The sequence below is a fragment of the Gopherus flavomarginatus genome, chromosome 23, assembly GCF_025201925.1.
Source record: "Gopherus flavomarginatus isolate rGopFla2 chromosome 23, rGopFla2.mat.asm, whole genome shotgun sequence".
Lineage (NCBI taxonomy): Eukaryota > Metazoa > Chordata > Testudines > Testudinidae > Gopherus > Gopherus flavomarginatus.
In genome coordinates, this window is record NC_066639.1 from 7563067 (window position 1) to 7583135 (window position 20069).

General features: G+C 49.6%; 1 protein-coding gene across 1 annotated transcript in view; it reads right to left on the reverse strand.

The window, feature by feature from the left end:
- The window catches only part of LOC127039332 (zinc finger protein 569-like), a 449001-nt gene that overhangs the window by 209874 nt on the left and 219058 nt on the right, over positions 1–20069 (reverse strand). The gene's annotated exons all lie outside the window — the stretch shown is intronic.

Sequence of the window (20069 nt, forward strand, 5' to 3'; positions counted from 1 at the left end):
ATGATCTTCTGACCCCAAAGGTCAGCCACGTTACCAGGTCAGTATAAGTTGGATCTTACTCAAAATACCACAGTGCCAGCCAATCCTTTAGCATCTAAACTAAAGGTTTGAACGAAATAAGATAGAATGAAGTTAAATGAGAAAGCAGTGAGATACATTCCAAAATGGATAGATCAGGTTCTTAGCAGTATTAGTGAGATGCCGGTGTGAAAGTCTGTCTGGAACGCATCCACAGCTGGGATGGTTCATTCAGTCCTTTGTTCCAGGATTCAGTTTGTAGAGAAGTTGCTCCAGAGGCAGGAAGCGGGATTGACGATAAAATGGAGATGATGCAGCTGCGCTTTATATTTCTTTTGCTATGTGGCTTGTTCTTCCTGTGTCCCAAACACAAGATTCACAGCACATGGCATGGAAAAGCCTTGGAGTTCTCATTACACAGGCTTACCCGGGAATGTCTTGCTGACTCAATAGGTGTATCACCTTGGTCCTTTCCATGGGCTCATTGTACAGCTGATGACCCTCAATGGGCCATCAAACAGGCTAGACAGTGTTGATGCCAACATGTCTGGGGGTGTTACCCAGAAACACTGCCCAAGTCTGGAAATACAGATATACCCTACATATCTGTAACTCACAAGAGAAAGGTGATAGAAACAGAGAAACAGAATGATCATACTTGGAAAATCATAACATTTTCCCTGACACCTTCCATGGCATATCTAGCACGATTCATTGCAATTTTATCAGATTTTATTATTTTATTATTAATACCAAAGTGTCTCACAATTCCATACAGTGTCACACTTGTAAACCAGTGAATTTCGAGGACCAGTTCCCCAGGTCCATGAAGATGCTTAGAGGGATTGAAATACCCACATATCTACTGGGAACACACACACAGACACTGTGTCAGTCTGTACCCCTGTGTTCACTCTTCTAGAAAATTATGATCAATTTTGTACACAGTATGGCTTGTGAGGTATCATTTGAAAACCCACAACCTACTGAATATTATCCTCCTGTTAAAATGTGCAGTAACTGTATGTAAAGTTATGAGATTTTACAGTATGATATTACTGAAAAAGTTATAGTTCTGGGGAACACCCACAGACCAGTTCCTCAGAGACAGCAAGGCAAACAGCTGGTCAAATAGCCACTCTCCTGCAGGGGGAAGGTGTGAAGGAGACATTTACATTCCATCACAGGGACCTCTTGAAGCTGTTGTGGAAAACGACCACACGATTTATTTTGCATCAGCTCAGCCTGAGGCTCTTTTCTTGGTTAAAAGTGCGCAGGGGGTGACAGCTATTGGAATACTCTCCCCCCGAGCTAAAAATCACACAAGACTTTTAAAGCTTAAAACCACAAACAATGACACATAGGTTGCACATTAATTACCTTATTTGGAATATATTGCAAAATATGATGCAGGTCAAAAGCAAGCTGAACAATCAGTTTTCCATATTCTGCCTTTCCTCTTATTGTTATTCTTAGTCCACCCCTTAGTCTTAGTGCTCCACCCCTGCTGCGAACCCTCCTGCTGTGGTCATAGATAACCGTTATGCTCTTCTTGATACAGGAGAGAAGGAATCACCCCCAACAGTTAAGGAGGGGAAGCCTCGTACCCCTAAGGCTGGGAGGTCTGCTGCCACCACTGATAATAAGAAACGTAGGGTAGTGGTGTTTGGAGACTCTCTGCTGAGGGGGATGGAAACACCCATCTGTCGCCCTGACCGTTCATCCCAGGAGGTATGCTGCCTGCCAGGGGCCTGTATCCAAGATGCTACAGAAGCATTGTCGAGGATTATCTGGCCTTCTGACTACTACCCCATGCTACTCATCCATGTGGGCACAAATGATACTGTGAGGTGTGACACTGAGCAGATCAAGAGTGGCTACAGGGCTCTGGGAGTACAGGTTAAGGAGTTCGGAGCGCAGGTGGTATTCTCTTCGATTCTTCCTGTCGAAGGTAGGGGCCCGGGCAGAGACAGATGCATCGTGGAGGTGAATACCTGGCTGCGAAGATGGTGTCGCCAGGAGGGCTTTGGCTTCCTCAACAACGGGATGCTTTACTTGGAAGAACTGCTAGGCGGAGATGGCGTTCACCTTTCGAGGAGGGGAAAGGCCTTATTTGCACACAGACTCGCTAACCTAGTAAGGAGGGCTTTAAACTAGGTTCGACGGGGACAGGTGAGCAAACCCCACAGGTAAGTGGGGAACAAGACCTGGGAGATGGGTTGGAAACAGGAGGGAGCGTGGGTATAATGGCAGAGAGAAAGGAGGGTCAGGGCAAAGCTGGGAGGTAGGATCAAACCAGTATCTTAGATGCCTATATACAAATGCAAGAAGTATGGGTAATAAGCAGGAAGAACTGGAAGTGCTAATAAATAAATACAACTATGACATTGTTGGTATTACTGAAACTTGGTGGGATAATACACATGACTGGAATGTTGGTGTGAATGGGTATAGTTTGCTCAGGAAGGATAGACAGGGGAAAAAAGGAGGAGGTGTTGCCTTATATATTAAAAATGTACACACTTGGACTGAGGTGGAGATGGACATAAGAGATGGAAGTGTTGAGAGTCTCTGGGTTAGGCTAAAAGGGGTAAAAAACATGGGTGATGTCGTGCTGGGAGTCTACTACAGGCACCCTAATCAGGCGGAAGAGGTGGATGAGGTTTTTTTCAAACAACTAACAAAATCATCCAAAGCTCAAGATTTGGTGGTGATGGGGGACTTCAACTATCCAGATATATGTTGGGAAAATAACATCGCGGGGCACAGACTATCCAATAAGTTCCTGGACTGCATTGCAGACAACTTTTTATTTCAGAAAGTTGAAAAAGCTACTAGGGGGGAGCTGTTCTATACTTGATTTTAACAAATAGGGAGGAACTTGTTGAGAATTTGAAAGTAGAAGGAAGCTTGGGTGAAAGTGATCATGAAATCATAGAGTTTGCAATTCTAAGGAAGGGTAGAAGGGAGTACAGCAAAATAGAGACAATGGATTTCAGAAAGGCAGATTTTGGTAAGCTCAGAGAGCTGATAGGTAAGGTCCCATGGGAATCAAGATGAGGGGAAAAACAACTGAGGAGAGTTGGCAGTTTTTCAAAGGGACGCTATTAAGGGCCCAAAAGCAAGCTATTCCGATGGTTAGGAAAGATAGAAAATGTGGCAAAAGACCACCTTGGCTTAACCACGAGATCTTGCGTGACCTACAAAATAAAAAGGCGTCATATAAAAATGGAAACTAGGTCAGATTACAAAGGACGAATACAGACAAATAACACAGGAATGCAGAGGCAAGATTAGAAAGGCAAAGGCACAAAATGAACTCATACTAGCTATGGGAATAAAGGGAAACAAGAAGACTTTTTATCAATACATTAGAAGCAAGAGGAAGACCAAGGACAGGGTAGGCCCACTGCTCAGTGAGGAGGGGGAAACAGTAACGGGAGACTTGGAAATGGCAGAGATGCTTAATGACTTCTTTGTTTCGGTCTTCACTGAGAAGTCTGAAGGAATGTCTAATATAGTGAATGCTTACGGGAAGAGGGTAGGTTTAGAAGATAAAATAAAAAAAGAGCAAGTAAAAAATCACTTAGAAAAGTTAGATGCCTGCAAGTCACCAGGGACTGATGAAATGCATCCTAGAATACTCAAGGAGTTAATAGAGGAGGTATCTGAGCCTCTAGCTATTATCTTTGGGAAATCATGGGAGACGGGGGAGATTCCAGAAGACTGGAAAAGGGCAAATATAGTGCCCATCTATAAAAAGGGAAATAAAAAAAAACCCAGGAAACTACAGACTAGTTAGTTTAACTTCTGTGCCAGGGAAGATAATGGAGCAAGTAATTAAAGAAATCATCTGCAAACACTTGGAAGGTGGTAAGGTGATAGGGAATAGCCAGCATGGATTTGTAAAGAACAAATCATGTCAAACTAATCTGATAGCATTCTTTGATAGGATAACGAGCCTTGTGGATAAGGGAGAAGTGGTGGATGTGATATACCTAGGGTATGGCTACACTTACAGTTCTGCAGCGCTGGTAGTTACAGCTGTGTTTGTACAGCTGTGTAGGGCCAGCGCTGCAGTGGGGCCACATTTGCAGCACTTGCAGCGCTGTTGGGAGTGGTGCATTGTGGGCAGCTATCCCAGCATTCAAGTGGCTGCAACGTGCTTTTCAAAAGAGGGGGGTGGGGTGGAATGTGACAGGGAGCGTGGAGGAGACAGACAGAATGGATTTTTGGAGTTGACACTGTTCTCAGCTCCCTGCCTTGCAAGTTCTAAGGACTTGTGCCTAGCTTCAATCATTTTAAAAGTTCTAACTCCCTTCCCCCACTCCTCCCTCATTCACTAATTGCAAATTATGCACAGCTAAATACCCGTCAGACCAGATCAGCAACGGACTTCCCCCTCCCCCTCTGCCGTGTGAGCGTGCTGTTTCTCTCTTCAAGCAAACAGCTGTGAACATTCCAAAGTAATTCCCCTGCCTGCCTCAGCTCGCTCAGCAAACAGGAGCTGTGTTTGTTTTTTAAATAAGCAGTTTGGCTGAACTCCGAGCTCTCCCTTTCTTCCGGTTTGTTGTGGACAGGAATTCTGGGATACCTCCTTATACCCCGGAGGTCAATAAAAGCGCTGGTGGGTGTCCACACTTGCTGACCAGCGCTGGAATCCCTACACTCGAGGCTCGACTGGGTGTACAGCCAGCGCTGCAACCAGGGAGTTACAGCGCTGGCCGTGCTTTGCAAGTGTGGCCACATCCTAAGTTGCAGCGCTGTAACCCCCTCACCAGCGCTGCAACTCTCTAGTGTAGCCAAGCCCTTAGACTTTAGTAAGGCATTTGATACGGTCTTGCATGATATTCTTATAGATAAACTAGGAAAGTACAATTTAGATGGGGCTACTATAAGGTGGGTGCATAACTGGCTGGATAACCGTACTCAGAGAGTAGTTATTAATGGCTCCCAATCCTGCTGGAAAGGTATAACAAGTGGGGTTCCGCAGGGGTCTGTTTTGGGACCGGCTCTGTTCAATAGCTTCATCAACGATTTAGATGTTGGCATAGAAAGTACGCTTATTAAGTTTGCCGATGATACCAAACTGGGAGGGATTGCAACTGCTTTGGAGGTCAGGGTCAAAATTCAAACTTATCTGGACAAATTGGAGAAATGGTCTGAGGTAAACAGGATGAAGTTCAATAAAGATAAATGCAAAGTGCTCCATTTAGGAAGGAACAATCAGTTTCACACATACAGAATGGGAAGAGACTGTCTAGGAAGGAGTATGGCAGAAAGAGATCTAGGGGTCATAGTGGACCACAAGCTTAATATGAGTCAACAGTGTGATATTGTTGCAAAAAAAGCAAACGTGATTCTGGGATGCATTAATAGGTGTGTTGTAAACAAGACACGAGAAGTCATTCTTCCGCTTTACTCTGCACTGGTTAGGCCTCAACTGGAGTATTGTGTCCAATTCTGGGCACCGCATTTCAAGAAAGATGTGGAGAAATTAGAGAGGGTCCAGAGAAGAGCAACAAGAATGATTAAAGGTCTTGAGAACATGACCTATGAAGGAAGGCTGAAGGAACTGGGTTTGTTTAGTTTGGAAAAGAGAAGACTGAGAGGGGACATGATAGCAGTTTTCAGGTATCTAAAAGGGTGTCATCAGGAGGAGGGAGAAAACTTGTTCACCTTAGGCTCTAAGGATAGAACAAGAAGCAATGGGCTTAAACTGCAGCAAGGGAGGTTTAGCTTGGACATTAGGAAAAAGTTCCTAACTGTCAGGGTAGTTAAAAACTGGAATAGATTGCCTAGGGAAGTTGTGGAATCTCCATCTCTGGAGATATTTAAGAGTAGGTTAGATAAATGTCTTTTAGGGATGGTCTAGACAGTATTTGGTCCTGCCATAAGGGCAGGGGATTGGACTCGATGACCTCTCGAGGTCCCTTCCAGTCCTAGAATCTATGAGTCTAGTTTGTGGTTTGACTTTTCTAACACTTCCACTGTGGTTATGTTTCACAATCTCGGTTATTGCAAATCAGTGTGTTTGGCGACTTTCCACTTCACCTACTTATGCCCCTTCGGCACACAAAGCCATTGTTCCCCAATTTGGGGGATTTTCCATTCCACTTTGCCTTTCTATGCCCTTTACTCAGAGAAACAAGCTCAGCTAATACTTTAGGCCTACTAGCTTGACCAAACCTCCAAAGCTCTTTCTGTAGACTTTCCCGCACAAATCTCTAATCTCCAACAGACAGCCTGTCACCGTGACTGAGCTGAGAACTGAAGTGGTTTCTAGTACAAAGGACTGAATTCTTAGAAGAGGTGAGGAAAATGCTTGAGACTCTCTCTCTCTGCCCTTTCCCTCTGCTCATGACAACTCCTGAAGAACTGAACATGGGCAGCAGGGGTGGGTTAGGCCGAGACCTGGCTGAAAGGAAAACCAGCCTGTCTCAGCACAGGGTGAGAGAAACATTTGCCTTGAATCCTTTTCAGCTTGTTAACTTAGACATTAGTTTGTGTTTTATCTTGCATTTCTTTTGTAAACAATTCTGAGCTTTATGCTTCATTATCTGTATCGTAAAATATGTTTTTTGATAGTTAACAATCTTGTTTTATTCTTTATCTAACCAGTGTGTTTGTATTAAAGTGTGTTGGAAACTCCATTTGGGATAACAAGGCTGGCGCATGTCATTTTCCACTGATGAAATGACAGACTTCATATGAGCTTGCGTTGTTCAGGAGTGTGCTGGACAGGGAAAGATGCACATTTCTGGGGAAAGTCAGGGAGCAGAGAATTTTCTGGGGATCTCCTGTGAGGTACTCTAATTTGTGAGTCACTGACTAGCAGCACTCAAAACTGTAGCTGGGAGTGAGTTACATGCTGGAGACCGTGTGTCAACTGCCCAGGAGTGGCTGCTCTCACAGAAGAGCAGTGGAAAAGGCACGCCAGCTTGAGAACTGAGGAGACACAGCTGTTCAACAGTCCAGGTTGCACTGTGGTTAATACCACAGACACTCAATTTCAAAGAGCCTCCTAAAACACAGAGAAAGTAAATCTATGTCCCAGAAATCAAAGACTCCAGAGAGAGGGCAAGTCTCCCTGGCACTGCTTCTTGCTGATAGAGAGGTCCAGAGACAAAAACAAAGACAGTCTTGGGGAAGCTGGGAACAGTAACCATGGGCTGGTGGGGTTCGGTGGAGAAAGGGAACAGGGAGGGCAGGGATATCACTGAATTCAGGATCTCAGCAGTACTAGATGTCAGGATAACACATACTGCAGCCCATTGGAAAACATAATCCCAACTATACATACAGAAGATGGGGTCTAAATTAGCTGTTTCCACTCAAGAGAGAGATCTTGGAGTTACTGTGGATAGTTCTCTGCAAATATCCACTCAATCTGCAGCAGCAGTGAAAAAAGTGAACAGAATGTTGGGAATCATTAAGAAAGGGATAGATAATAAGACAGAAAATCTCCTATTGCCTCTATATAAACCCATGGTACACTCACATCTCGAATACTCCGTGTAGATATGGTCATCCCATCTCAAAGAAGTTCACTTGAGCAAACAGGAGCTATTTGACACTGTGCGATACGGCTCCTGTGCTCTGTTCCCAAAGTGTTGTGCAGCAGGGGAGGACCTGTGGCAGTGTGTGTGTGTCACTGGTATACTGGGGTGATGCTGAAACAGGGCAGAGTAGAGGTGGCATTGTGGGGTTGGCATGAACCTTATCTCTTCATTTCCTATTCCAAGAATCAAGGGGACGGGAATCCTTACCCAACGAGGTCACATTCTCATAGTTCTCCTGCATGACATCTCTATAGAGGGCTCTCTGAGTGGGGTCCAGCAGAGCCCACTCTTCTCTGGTGAAATACACAGCCACCTCCTTGAAGATCACCAGCCCCTGAAAGAACAAGAGTCCAAGACTCTGGACCTGATGTCCCACTCTCAGCCCCACTATTCGTGGGGGAGAGAAGCCAATCAGAGTCAACAGAGTCCCACCCCTACCCTGCAAAGAGCATCCTGGAAACACCAGGTTAAGGGGACCAAGAGAGAGCCCCTTGTCTCTCCCAGCAGATCCATCACACACCTACTAGCCACAGAACGATACAGGAGATGGAGCCCCTAACAGGGTCCAGGGAGAGCTCCCTGGTAGGAAGCCCAATAACCTCCTCATCGTGAGGAGCTGGATATGAAGGACGGGGCAGCTCTCCTAAACCTCACTGGTGGGTGCCCCCTTCATATCTCACAGCAGTCGCTGGTTAGTCAGGTCGGGCTCCAGCACTGGGAGTCTGGTCAGTTTGACTAGCTCTAGGTAGGTGGCAAGTATCAGAGGGGTAGCCGTGTTAGTCTGAAGAAGTGGGTATTCACCCACAAAAGCTCATGCTCCAAAACGTCTGTTAGTCTATAAGGTGCCACAGGATTCTTTGCTGCTTTTCTAGGTAAGTGGGTTATTCTTGGTTTCACAGATTAGGGTATTTCCACCACCTAATCTCATGGGTCTGTTCCTAGAATCTAGGCCACTTAATAAACAACTCCCAGCAGGTTTATCTCAAGCTGTCCTCCTCCCTTCCCCACCCTGTGCATTTCCTGCCCCGCTCCAACCTCCAAACCAGACTGTGCAAATCTTCCCATCTCTGGTGTATTTTCTGTCCTTCTCCAGCCCTGCAGGAACCCACCAGCTACCTCCCGATAATCCGTACCTTAACAGGCTCCTCTGCACCCATTTCTCTTCCCTCTCCCATGGGAGGATGGGATGAGCTGGAGTGAAACATGGATGTCATTCTCCAGCCTGTCTGGGAGAGAAGGGCAGTTGTGGGGGCTTCAGAACGGGCTTTAGTTAATTTCACAAGATGATTCTCCCAGGCCCTTTCCCTGCAGACAGATACTCTAGATTCTGCCATCCTGGGAAAGAGATTAAGCATGTTATTACACTGTAGACCTGGCCCCTGCTGCCAGGCTAAGCCCACAGAGAGATTTTTAACCTCCCTTCTCCCTCCCCTCACCTCATAACAAAGTCTCTGAACACAAGGCTAGAAAAGAGCAGAACCAAAGGAGTCACTGTGGAGGATCCCCTCGGCCACTGACCCCATGGCAGCCACACCCCAGCTGGGGGAATATGGAGTCAGGAACTGGCTTCTCCTCTCTCTGATCCTTGTTTTGTTCGCTGGAAAGTGGTTCTGCCCAGGGATGCAGCAATACATATGTCTGGGTGGACAAGAGAGCTGGAAATCTCTCCCCCTACTCATTTCTCCCACTGCCCCTTTCAATCTCCCCTTCCCCTGTCCTCTTTCCTTGCCCCTCTGGCTGGGAAAGTCCCATTCCTGGGGGCTTTGCTCTCCCATGGCTGGATTTTCTCCTGGCAACCGCTAATGGGAGGAGAAATGAGGTGGGGTTGTTTGTGCAGAGTCACTTTCTTGCCAGATCCTAGGACATTCCCTGAGGTCTTTCAGTTACCTGGAGACTCTGGCTCAGAATTTAGTAGTAACAGGGCACAGGGCTGCCCTAGGGGGCTAGGACCAGTGGCAGAAAGTCATCCCCTGGGCTGGGCAGAGAAGAAGCTTTAATTAAGGTCACTTCCCAGCACACAACCCCAGTGGGGGAGCAGCAGCTGCCAAGCATGGTCTCCCAGATCACAAAGGATGCTGCAGCATCTGACTCAGGAAGCTGAACCCCAATATCCTGAGCAGAGAGGGACAGAGCGTTTGAGCAGCTTCCCTCCTTTAGCTCTCTGGGGAGAGCAGCTAATGGGAGCCCCTCCTCACAGGGAGAATTGCTGATGTCATTTGCCCCACTGTCCATCTGGAGTCACTCCTTGTCTTTCCATACAGTGACTCTGGATTAACAATGGTCTCAATGACACCAGATTTCAGAGAGAATGAGTCCAGAATGCTGCGGAAAAGAGCATCGTGTGGCTGTGCTGACTCCTTTCCCACCTCCCTCACCCCCGCAGATCTAGGACAAGGACTGGGGGCACAAATTTTCCAAACGGAACCAAAAGTTCCTGCAGTTTTCAAAAGAGGAGAAAAGCAAAATCTGTGATTTCACACTAACAGTGTTTGCTAAGTGGACAGAAAGTTATCCCAGTGACAGGGCACGTGACTGGGGAATGCTGGGCAGTGCTTGGAGCCAGGACTCTGGCACAAGTTGACCAGAGAGAAGGATCATGGTTAGCAGCAGCCCCCAGACACCCCCTAGTACCCAGAGCCCAGACCCCCCAGCCAGGGGCCCCAGACACCCCCCAGCCAGGATCCCATCAGATATTCCCTGGGATGCAGCCCCCAGGGTCCCTGGCCAGGGACCCCAGATACCCCTCAAAGCCCCACCGGCCAGAGAACCCCCACCAGACCATGACTGTCAGGTTGGGAATCCCGAAGGGTTCCCCCCACCAAGAGCCCCCAGCAGCCAGGCACCCCCTCAAGGGACCTGCCCACTGGGAACTCAGTCCCTCACTGCCTGCCTAGGAACTCCCCCACCTTCCAGAACGATCTACCCTGACATTTGCCTGGGACCCCCTCCTCTGCCCAGTGTGACTCCCTGATACTTTACAGTGGGACTCCTCACTCTGCTTCCCTGGCATGCCCTGACCTAGTGCCAGGGATCCCCTCCCCCAGCTCTGTGCACTGGGCATGGCAACAAAACCAGGAACCAGCAGGGGAAGCACAGACAGAGCCCCTGGCACAGAACCAGGCTCCCTCTAACCCTCTGTCCCCCCCCCATGAGACACCCACCCCCACTGTTCTGCAGCCACCAGGCCCCCAGCGATACCCACCTCCAGGACCCATAGCCTCAGAGATGGGCACATCAGAACCACACCCCCAAAATCCCAAACCTCCACAACCCACCAACCTGACTAGGGTACCCCCTTCCCAGCCACCCAGAGGCCTCCCCCTACCACAATGCCCCTTCAGCTGCAATCTCCCCACACAGACACCTTTCCTGCCCCTGGAAGCCTTACCTCACAGAGTGTGAGAAGTGGCTAGAAAGTTAACACCACCCCCTGCTGGCCAGTCACACAGGCAGAGGGAGCCTGGGGGGTGCTTCTTTAACAGGAGAATGGAAGGCCTGGAGGGCAAGAAAGGTCCACAGGCTGTCACTAGCAAATAATGGCCACCATGGATCCACCCCAGAGGAGGCTGCATCTTAGCACATTGGGAAACAACCCATCATATTCAATTAGAAATAAAACAACTAGAGAGAAGTGGGGCAAATGTTTGGGGTATTTTATATCAATCTTTGAGATACGCAGAGAGCACCTGTCACAAACGACCTTTGATAACATGAGAGAAAACCACCAAGATCAGAGGGGATTTGATGTTGCTATTAAATAACTAGTGGAAAAGGGGGATTGTTGGACTGGATTTTATATGACTGTCCAATACATAAACAGAATGTGATGGTCCCCGCCGGCCCTGGGGCAACCATTCATGTGAGCAGCTCAGAGCCCTTTGAGGAGCTGATTTAAGGGGGTAGGAGCTGGAAGGCTCCCTGGACAATGGAAGGGGGCAGCAGGGGGATTGGGAAATGGTGTCTGGGCAGTCTCCATGGGGGTTGTGCTCCTCCCTTCCCTGCCCTGGCAGAGAACGGGCACCTCATCCGATCCCATCCCCACTCCAGGGGGAGCCATGTTCTGGGGAATGACCCAGGGCAACAATTTCCCACCCGAACAAGGACAAATCGCTGCAGATAAAATGGGTGGGAAATTCCACCCCCCATCGGAGAGATTTTAAATTGACATTTGAGAAGTATGGAGAGAAAAGGGAAAATCAGAGGCAATTAGAGAGCTGATCATTGGGGGGGAGGAGAATCTCCCTGGATTTTATAGCCATGTGTGAAAATGAGAGAGAAAAGGGGAAATCTTGAGAGAATCTGTGTGTGGGAGGAAGTGGCAAAAACAGGGACAGGATCCAGTTAACTCACCTCCCCCCCCCACCCCGGGAATGTCCTGGCTGCACAGAGACAGTTCTACCCCACCCCACCCTAGTGACCTCCCCCTTCCTGCAACTCTGGCTTCTCACCCCCGACACCTCCGCCCCCACACCAAAGGGGGGGGCTCTGCCAGCGCCTCCCCCTGAGCTCAACTCCTGCTCCTCCCCCCAGACCGGATTGTGCCCTTTAGCCCCTCCCCCAACCCTGCCTCCAGCTGCCTGACCCCCCCCCATCAATTTCCTGCTCAGCGCCCGACCCCCCCGACCCCTGTTACTCCCCCGCCCGGCTCCAGCCCCGCCCCCAGCGCCAGGCGGAACGTTACGGCTGGTCTGGGTACGGGGAAGGGCAGTGGCTTCAGCGGCTGTTACTGGGCATGCGCAGTGCCCGGGAGTAGCACGTTGCTATGGGGAGTGATTTAACACACCAGCCCCCCCCCCGCCGGGCCCCGGGCTCCGCCCCCCCACACACACACGACGGCCGGACCCCGGCCCCCCCATCCCAGCGGGGTGGGTGGATCCTCCTGCAGCTCCAGTGGGGCCGAGGCGGCTCCAAGGCTTCCCCCAGGCTCCTCGGGGCAGAGTCACTTTCCCGCCCCCCCAGCGCCCCGCCCCGCCCCCGGCGTCTCTCACTCCCCGGGGGCTCCGGGTCACAATGTCCCACGACCCTTCCCCCGCCTGCAGCTCCGGCTTCTCCCCTCCCGCCCCCGCCAGCCACACCAAGGGGAACCCCCGGGCCCCAGTCTCTGTCCCCACCTGGATCCCAGCGGGGCCGGGGGCAGATCCTGGCTGCAGCTGAGAACTGCGGCTCCGCTCCGGCTCGGGCGGCTCCAGCGCTGCTGGCAGCAAGTGGAGAACCAGGGACCAGCTGCTCAGCCCGGGCTCCGCGTCACAATGTGCCAGAGCCCCGCCCCCAGGAGCTGCCCTGTCCCTGAGCTGAGCCAGAGCCCCGCCCTCGGTCTGTGCCAGAGCCCCACCCCCAGGATCTGCCCCGCCTCTGGGCTGTGCCAGAGCCCCGCCCCAGGAGCTGTCCCGCCCCTGGGCTGTGCCAGAGCCCCGCCCCAGGAGCTGCCCTGCCCCCAGCCTGTGCCAGAGCCCCACCTCCAGGAGCTGCTCCGCCCCCGCTCTGTGCTGGAGCTTCGCCCCCAGGATCTGTCCCGCCTCCAGGCTGGGCCAGAGCCCCTCTCCCAGGAGCAGCCCCACCCTGGGATGTGTCAGAGCCCCGCCCCCTGGAATTTCCCCATGTTGGGTCTCTGAGCTTTGTTCTCCTGCCGCCTTCTTCCCAGCACCCTCTGCTCCCAGCTGCTCCCTTCCTGTGTCTGCAAACACCCCCCTCCCCCTGGGGCTGGCTGCAGTGCTCGCTGAGGCTGACTCCAGTGGCTGAAGTTGCCTCCATCTCTGCTTCACCCCGGGGGTGGGAGGCAGAGGAGGGATGAAGGGAGGAGATGGTCCCAGGGTGTGAAAGCAGAATCAGGGGGCAGGGAAAGAAGGACTGTTTGGAAAGGTGGGGTTTTTGAGAGGGGAGTTGATCCAGATGGAGTCAGAAGAAGTTGAGCAGCAGAGGCTCAGGGAAATTGAGGGGAACCCTCTGGGTGTCTCAGTGTTGGCCAGGGTTTATACAGCACCTTGCATAATATGGGGTCTGATCTCAGTCATGGTATGTGCAGCACCTGGGAGCCCTGGTGTCTGTTTCCTGATCACAGGCGCTGAGAATGGAGAGAGGGAAACCTCAGCACCTGAAGGTTAATGCAGCCCTGTGTGCAACCCCAGCTAGGGTGATCCGACAGCAAATGTGAAAAATTGGGACGGGGGTGGAGGTAATAGGCACCTATATAAGAAAAAGACCCAAAAATCGGGACATCCAGTCATGCTAGTCCCTGCTGTTCTCATAACGGGTTGGCTTAGAGAGGGTTTGGCTACACTTGCAGCTGTACAGTGCTGGAAGTTAAAGCTGTCTTCCTACAGCTGTGTAGGGAAAGCGCTGCAGTGTGGACACACTGACAGCTACCAGCACACTGTCATGGCCACATTTGCAGGGCTGTTGGGAGTGGTGCATTATGGGCAGCTATCCCAGCATTCAAGTGGCTGCAATATGCTTTTCAAAAGAGGAGGGTACGGTGGAGTGTGACATGGAGCTTGGGGGAGACAGAGCGAGTGGATTTTTGGAGCTGACACTGTGTCAGCTCCCTGCCTGGCAAGTTCAAGCCCCCTCTCCCACCCCTCTCTCATTCACTAAATGTAAATAGCCGCCTTTGCTTTTTTCCTCACAGACCAGATAAGCCACTGATCCAAAACAGACTCCCCCCCGTGCCCACCCGGCTGCTTCTCTCCTCAAGCAAACACCAGCTGTGGGCATCCCAAAGGGATCCCCCTGCCTCTGCTCATTCACTGCAAACAGTAACTGTGTTTGGTTTTTAGATAAGCAGCTCCGGGAGCCTTGAGCTCACAACAAAACAAACAGAGGCATCACACCAAAACAAAGAATGTTATCTCTACTTAAAAGCATTATGGGAAGGTTCCGGGGGTCAGTGGCAGCGTAGTAAGATTAATCACTGTTTACACTGGCACCCCAGCGCTGCAGCACCAGCTCTGATCTCTTTATTCCTCTCGTCGAGGTGGAGCACATGCAGCGCTATAGCCAGGGAGATACAGCGCTGTATGTGCCTTGCCAGTGTGGACGGGGAGTAAGTTACAGCACTGTAAAGCCACCACCTGCACTGTAACTCTCCAGTGTAGCCAAGGCCTGAGTTGTAGTAATAATAGCAGCCAAGAGTCCGGTGGCACCTTATAGACTAACAGACGTATTGGAGCATGAGCTGTCGTGGGTGAATACCCACTTCGTCAGATGTGACAATAGTCCCATATGGGCTAGTGGTCAGGATTCCTGGTTTTCACCCAGGTGGCCTGGGTTCAGCTTCTGGTGTGGGAAGATTGCAGAGCTTTTGCCCAGAGTGGAGGCAGGAAATGAAAGGAACAGGAAGGGATCCTGCCAGCAGGGGAGTTAGACAGTGTGGGGAGGGGACCCCAGAAGTGGGGGTGGGGCAGTTGTTTGGGTGGAGATGAGGGAAGGACCCCAGCAGTGTGGGAAGTTGACAACCTGGAAAGCACAGGCCTGGCATGGGGACCTGGAAGAGTGAATGTGTCCCTCTAAACCCATCAACTGCAGACTAGGCAGGCTTGGAAGAATTGCGTATTTGTTGGTAAATGTCAATTTCTGTGTAAACACACAACCCAATGGCAAAATATTTCCATCAATAATCATCAAAATTGACAGGTGGGCAAAGTAAGAAACATGCTGCTTGAGAACTTATCTTGTTGTAGGAGCAGCAGTGATCTGTATGCTCTGTATAACCTGTATGCTCAAAAGGTCTGTTAAACTCCCCCCTCCCCCAGCTTCTGTCCTTTCCCTCTTTGAATGCCTGTGAAGTGGCTTTCCCACTCTCCTTTGTACCTCCAGTGAATGCCCTTCACCTGGCCCATCTGGCCAGTGGTTCGCTGTGTTACATTCTATTGTACCTCAGGGAGACTGAACTTCATCGCACCGTCCATCGCTGCGCTGCGGGACACTTACCTTAAAGGATCCTGACATCTCCACTGCCAGGCCTGTCCTGGGAGCGTGAGTATGAGTGTGACACCCTCCCCCATCCCTTCTTTTGAGCTTAGCTATCAAGCTAATAAACGTGCTGCTTTCTGCCAAACTCTTGGGGGGAGGGGCATTATTAGTCCTCTCTAAGCTTACTAACTGACCCAATTTTGGGTAATACAAGTAACATTGTTTGATCTGTTATTGTACCAAAGCGGGAGATGGTTGTCTATAAAAGAGGGTGAAGACTAAATGCCTCTGATGAGAATGGGATTTGAACCCATGCAGGTAAAGCATAATGGGGTAACAGTCCATCACCTTAACCACTAGGTCACCTCATCTGAGCTGTCAAAAAATGGACAGGAGGAGAAATCTAAGGCCGGTAGAGATAGGGACACTAAGGAGTTTTTAAATACAAAGCGTAAGGGTCTGAATGAGCTCCCCTCTCTCACCTAGTGAGGAGCTGGGGAAAGACTTCAGGAACAGACCGTGTTTGCATAGACACACCTACTTTGCCTAGCTATGCAGCATGATGGGACCACTTCCCCAAAATGACCAGTTTGGGATGGTCTTGGGTTACAAATCACTTTAGGATTGAGTGGAATGAAATGTTATTCTCCTTCCTGTATGAGTGAAGGGCAGCAGAACATACCTAGTCCGTCCTGGCTACCACTGCTCAGTGTGTGGCCAGTCTCTGTGTTTCTGCTGCTCGTTCTAGGGAACCTGGCCGGCCTTAGAGGTGGGGCCCCCCAACAGCCGCCCAGGGCTCCAGGGGTCAAAGGGCACCGTGTGGCAGTGCAAAGGTGCTCACTGCTCTCCCCTGCCCCAATGCTCCTCCATGGGTCCATAGAGGTTTGAGGGGAGTGAGGAGCAACCCTATGTGCTCCATGCGTCCTGGTCACTTTTCCCACCTGGGCTGTGCTGTGAGGGGAGCATCAGAAGCTGCTGCTCTCTGCCCTCCCGCTATGCAGCCTGGCTGAGGAAAGTGACCTGGATGCAGGGAGCTCGGATGATCTCACTTCTTGCCCCCACAGCCCCTAGGGGTGCCCAGATGAGCAGCGTTCCAGGGAGGAGTGGTGGGCAGCAATGCCAGCTGCTCCATGCACACAGGTCAGTCTCCCCATGTGGGTGCAGGAGGGGGTGCAGGGGTTTCTGTGATGCCTATTCTATCAGTATTGTCACTCAATACCAGGCACTCAAATTCACCCGTCTTAGTACTTAGACATCTAGCGTTTGTATTTAAGCACTTCTAAAATGTGTCCCATTTTAGCTGTCTGCTATTACATGATGTAATTGAGGGAGACTCTTTCATTTCACTGTTTCTCATCAGAACCTACCTGTACATTATCATCTTCCATCCTCTCCACCTTACTAGGCTATAGAGAATCCCTGTGAATAGTTCCTCTCCTAACAGATGTCTCTGTCTGAACCCTGTGCTCCTCAGCGCCTGTCGGCTTTCCCCAGCTCTGAGGCTGTGTCTACACTGCGCACCTTACCACGGTGCAGCTGTGCCACTCTAACCATGCCATTGTAAGGTGCGCTGTGTGGCCGTCCTTATCGCTGGGAGAGAGCTTCCCTGGGAACAAAGCCAAACTACCTCCAACGAGGGGCAGGAGCTTCGTCACCGGGAGCACAGCTCCACCTATGAAGTGCTGTTCACACTGCTGCTTTTCATGGCTCAAATTTTGGCATTCGGTGACTGTTCTTTCTCACCGCAGAGAGACAAAATTTTTAGCAACAAAAGCCGAAATTAAAAAAAACTCCTCTGCAACCTATTTAATTTTACCTTTATACAACCTTTATACTGCCTCCAGTTTTGGTGTCCTCATTTGAAAAAGATGTTGTGAAATTGGAGCGAGGGCAGCAAAGAGCCACCAAATGTTCTGAGGGCTGGAGAAAAATGCCTTCCAGTGAGCTATTGAAAGAGCTCAACCTGTTTAGCTTATCAGAAGAAGATTGAAAGGTGATTTCATTGAAGTGTTGAAGTGCCTTAATGGAGAGAAAAGATTGGGTATTTACGGGCTCTTGAATGGAGCAGAGAAAGGCATAACAAGACCCAATGGCTGGAAAGTGAAAAGAGACAAATTCATATTACAACTAAGGCACAAATTGTCAACAGCGAGGATGATTCACCACAGGAACAAGCTACCAAGGAAAGTGGTGGATTCGCCATCTCCTGATGTCATTTAATGAAGACTAGATGCCTTTCTGGAATGGGTTTGCCCCCAAAGTAGCTGTTGTGTCATACAGGAGGCCTGTGATATGCAGGTTAGACGCTCTAATGGTTTCTTCTGACCATGAAGTAGACTAATTTCTGAAAAACTGAGTGTAGCATTGGGAGCAGCGTCTGATGTTTTCCTGTCTAGCCGATTTGCTGCCTAGAACGAATGCTCCTTGAGTGGGGTGATCCACAGGGAGTAGCTCAAACCTCCCAAAGTGCCTGGCCAGGGACAGGACATTAGCCCAGCAAGGGAGGGGTGTGGCAGTGACATCTCAAAGGCCTTTTGCAGGACCTGAGACTATTGGTCAAAGGTGGTGGGGAGGTGGTGACCTCACAGAGAGATGCTGACATCAGCCATGCAGGACAGGGGCGAGGGGCCAGGGAAACCTCTGAGACCTCTGTGGCTTTGCTTCAGCACGTTTCCTTCTCCAGGTCTCTCTTTGAGGGCTGAGAGATTATTTGGGGTCATGGACGTGAGCGCCAGGAGGAACCTCTTTCGATTTTCCTTCTTCCCTTTTAGTGATTTTACTAGAAAACAGCCGTCCCTGTTTAGAAGGTAAGAGCCTCCTGGAGGTTTGAAACCTGTTCAGTCTGATCTATATGGTGACAAGTGAATTCTAGGCATGGAAAACACGAGCTTAAGGTGGAAGAATTTTATTGCACACCTGGGATTTTGTCCCTTAGAATCACTGCGGACATTATGGTTTGTCCTTTTTGTTTCACGTCTTCCTCCATCCCTCGCTCCTCTTCTTCTCTTGCTTCTTTTGTCTTTTCTCCTGTTCCCTTCCCAACAACAGGAAGGAGGGCTGTGTGTGTGTGTTGCGAGGAAGTCCTCTGCAGCTCCCACTATGGAAGGTCCACCCAAAAATGTGGGACTGAAATAGTGCTTGGGCATTGATCCCCACCAGTGACCTGGGCCATCCTTTGGGCTCTCTGGTGAGAACCCTCAGCCTCCCGTCCTCAGTCTCTACCCTGATTGGCTGAGCAGGGGGTTATGACAGGGAGGAGACTCAGGTCCTTGTTGTTCTCTTTTAAGATAAAGTAAATAAGTCAGAACCAGTTCTATCTTTGATTAATTTTGCTGCTTCTCTGCATTAATTGTCTCTGAGCAGTTGATGATTCTCTCTAACATTGCAGTTTTCCTCAAATACTTGCTGAATAATTACTGTCACTGTTGTTGGTCTGGAACTCATCTGAGAGCACAGTATTCAGGTCATTCAATGTCTGAAATTCAAGATCTGATGGTTAGTTTGAAAATCAGGGCTCTTCAGTCCTATTCCCAACACTGCCTCTGATAGGCTGTGTGACCTAAGACAAGTCAATTCTCCTTTCTCAGCCTTAGCTTCTCCCTCTTTCAAGTAGGGATAATAATGATCCGCTCTTACCTACCTCATGGTGGGTGAAGGATGCGGATCCATTTGGGAGTGTCACTAGAAGTAGTGCATAATATGAGGTTTCCCATCATGTTTACTCAGAGCAGATTATGACATAATAGATTAGCAAAAATAGTTTATTTTATTTGTATTTTTTTATTTTGAAATTGTTAATAGCAATGACTTAGCTCAGACTGAAGCATCTTATCTAACGGTTGAGATGTGTCTCCTCTTTGTGTGCGAGGAGACAATTTAACACACTCTGACAAAGAGGAGATGCTTTTGTTTTGCAACAAAATATTTTTGCAAAGAACTTTCATCCCACTTGTTATGATTTTGAGAAACAAACTGGTTTAGTCTGAATGGGATTTTCGAACAGAAACGGTTGGAATGAAATTTTCCCACCATCTCGATTTCTGGGCTCTATCCCTGCCTCTGGGGTGTTTTCGTCTGTTAGAACAGGAGTCAGAACTGGTGGCTTCTCTTTCTGGCTCTGCCACCGCCTTGCTGTGTAGGCCTTGGGTAGGTCACTTCCCTTCTCCCAACTGTCCAATGGGAACACGAACAGTTCTCGAACTATGGGCAGTCTAGAGCCCAAATGAGATAAGGGGCGTTAAAGCCCTCTGTGAAGGAGAAAGGGGAGTTTCACAGTGTTTAGCACCAAGGAATTCTAAAGTTTGCTAAAATGTCTAGTCTGTGGAAACAAGAAATGGTCAGGGCCAAACTTATTAACCACTGCCTTTTTAAAGCCCATGCAAAGATGTGAGTCCCTATCTTTTAGGTACCTGTGGTTCTTTGCCAGCAGCAGAGAAGAGGTTCCTGCCTCCGTTTTTGTGGCCTTAACAAACCAGGTGTTGTGCCCCAGTTCTTGTATGAGATCTCTGAAAAAGAACATCTTCCCATCCATGAACAAGACAGGATCTTTCAAAGGGGAACAAAAAGACCTCTGGGACTTAC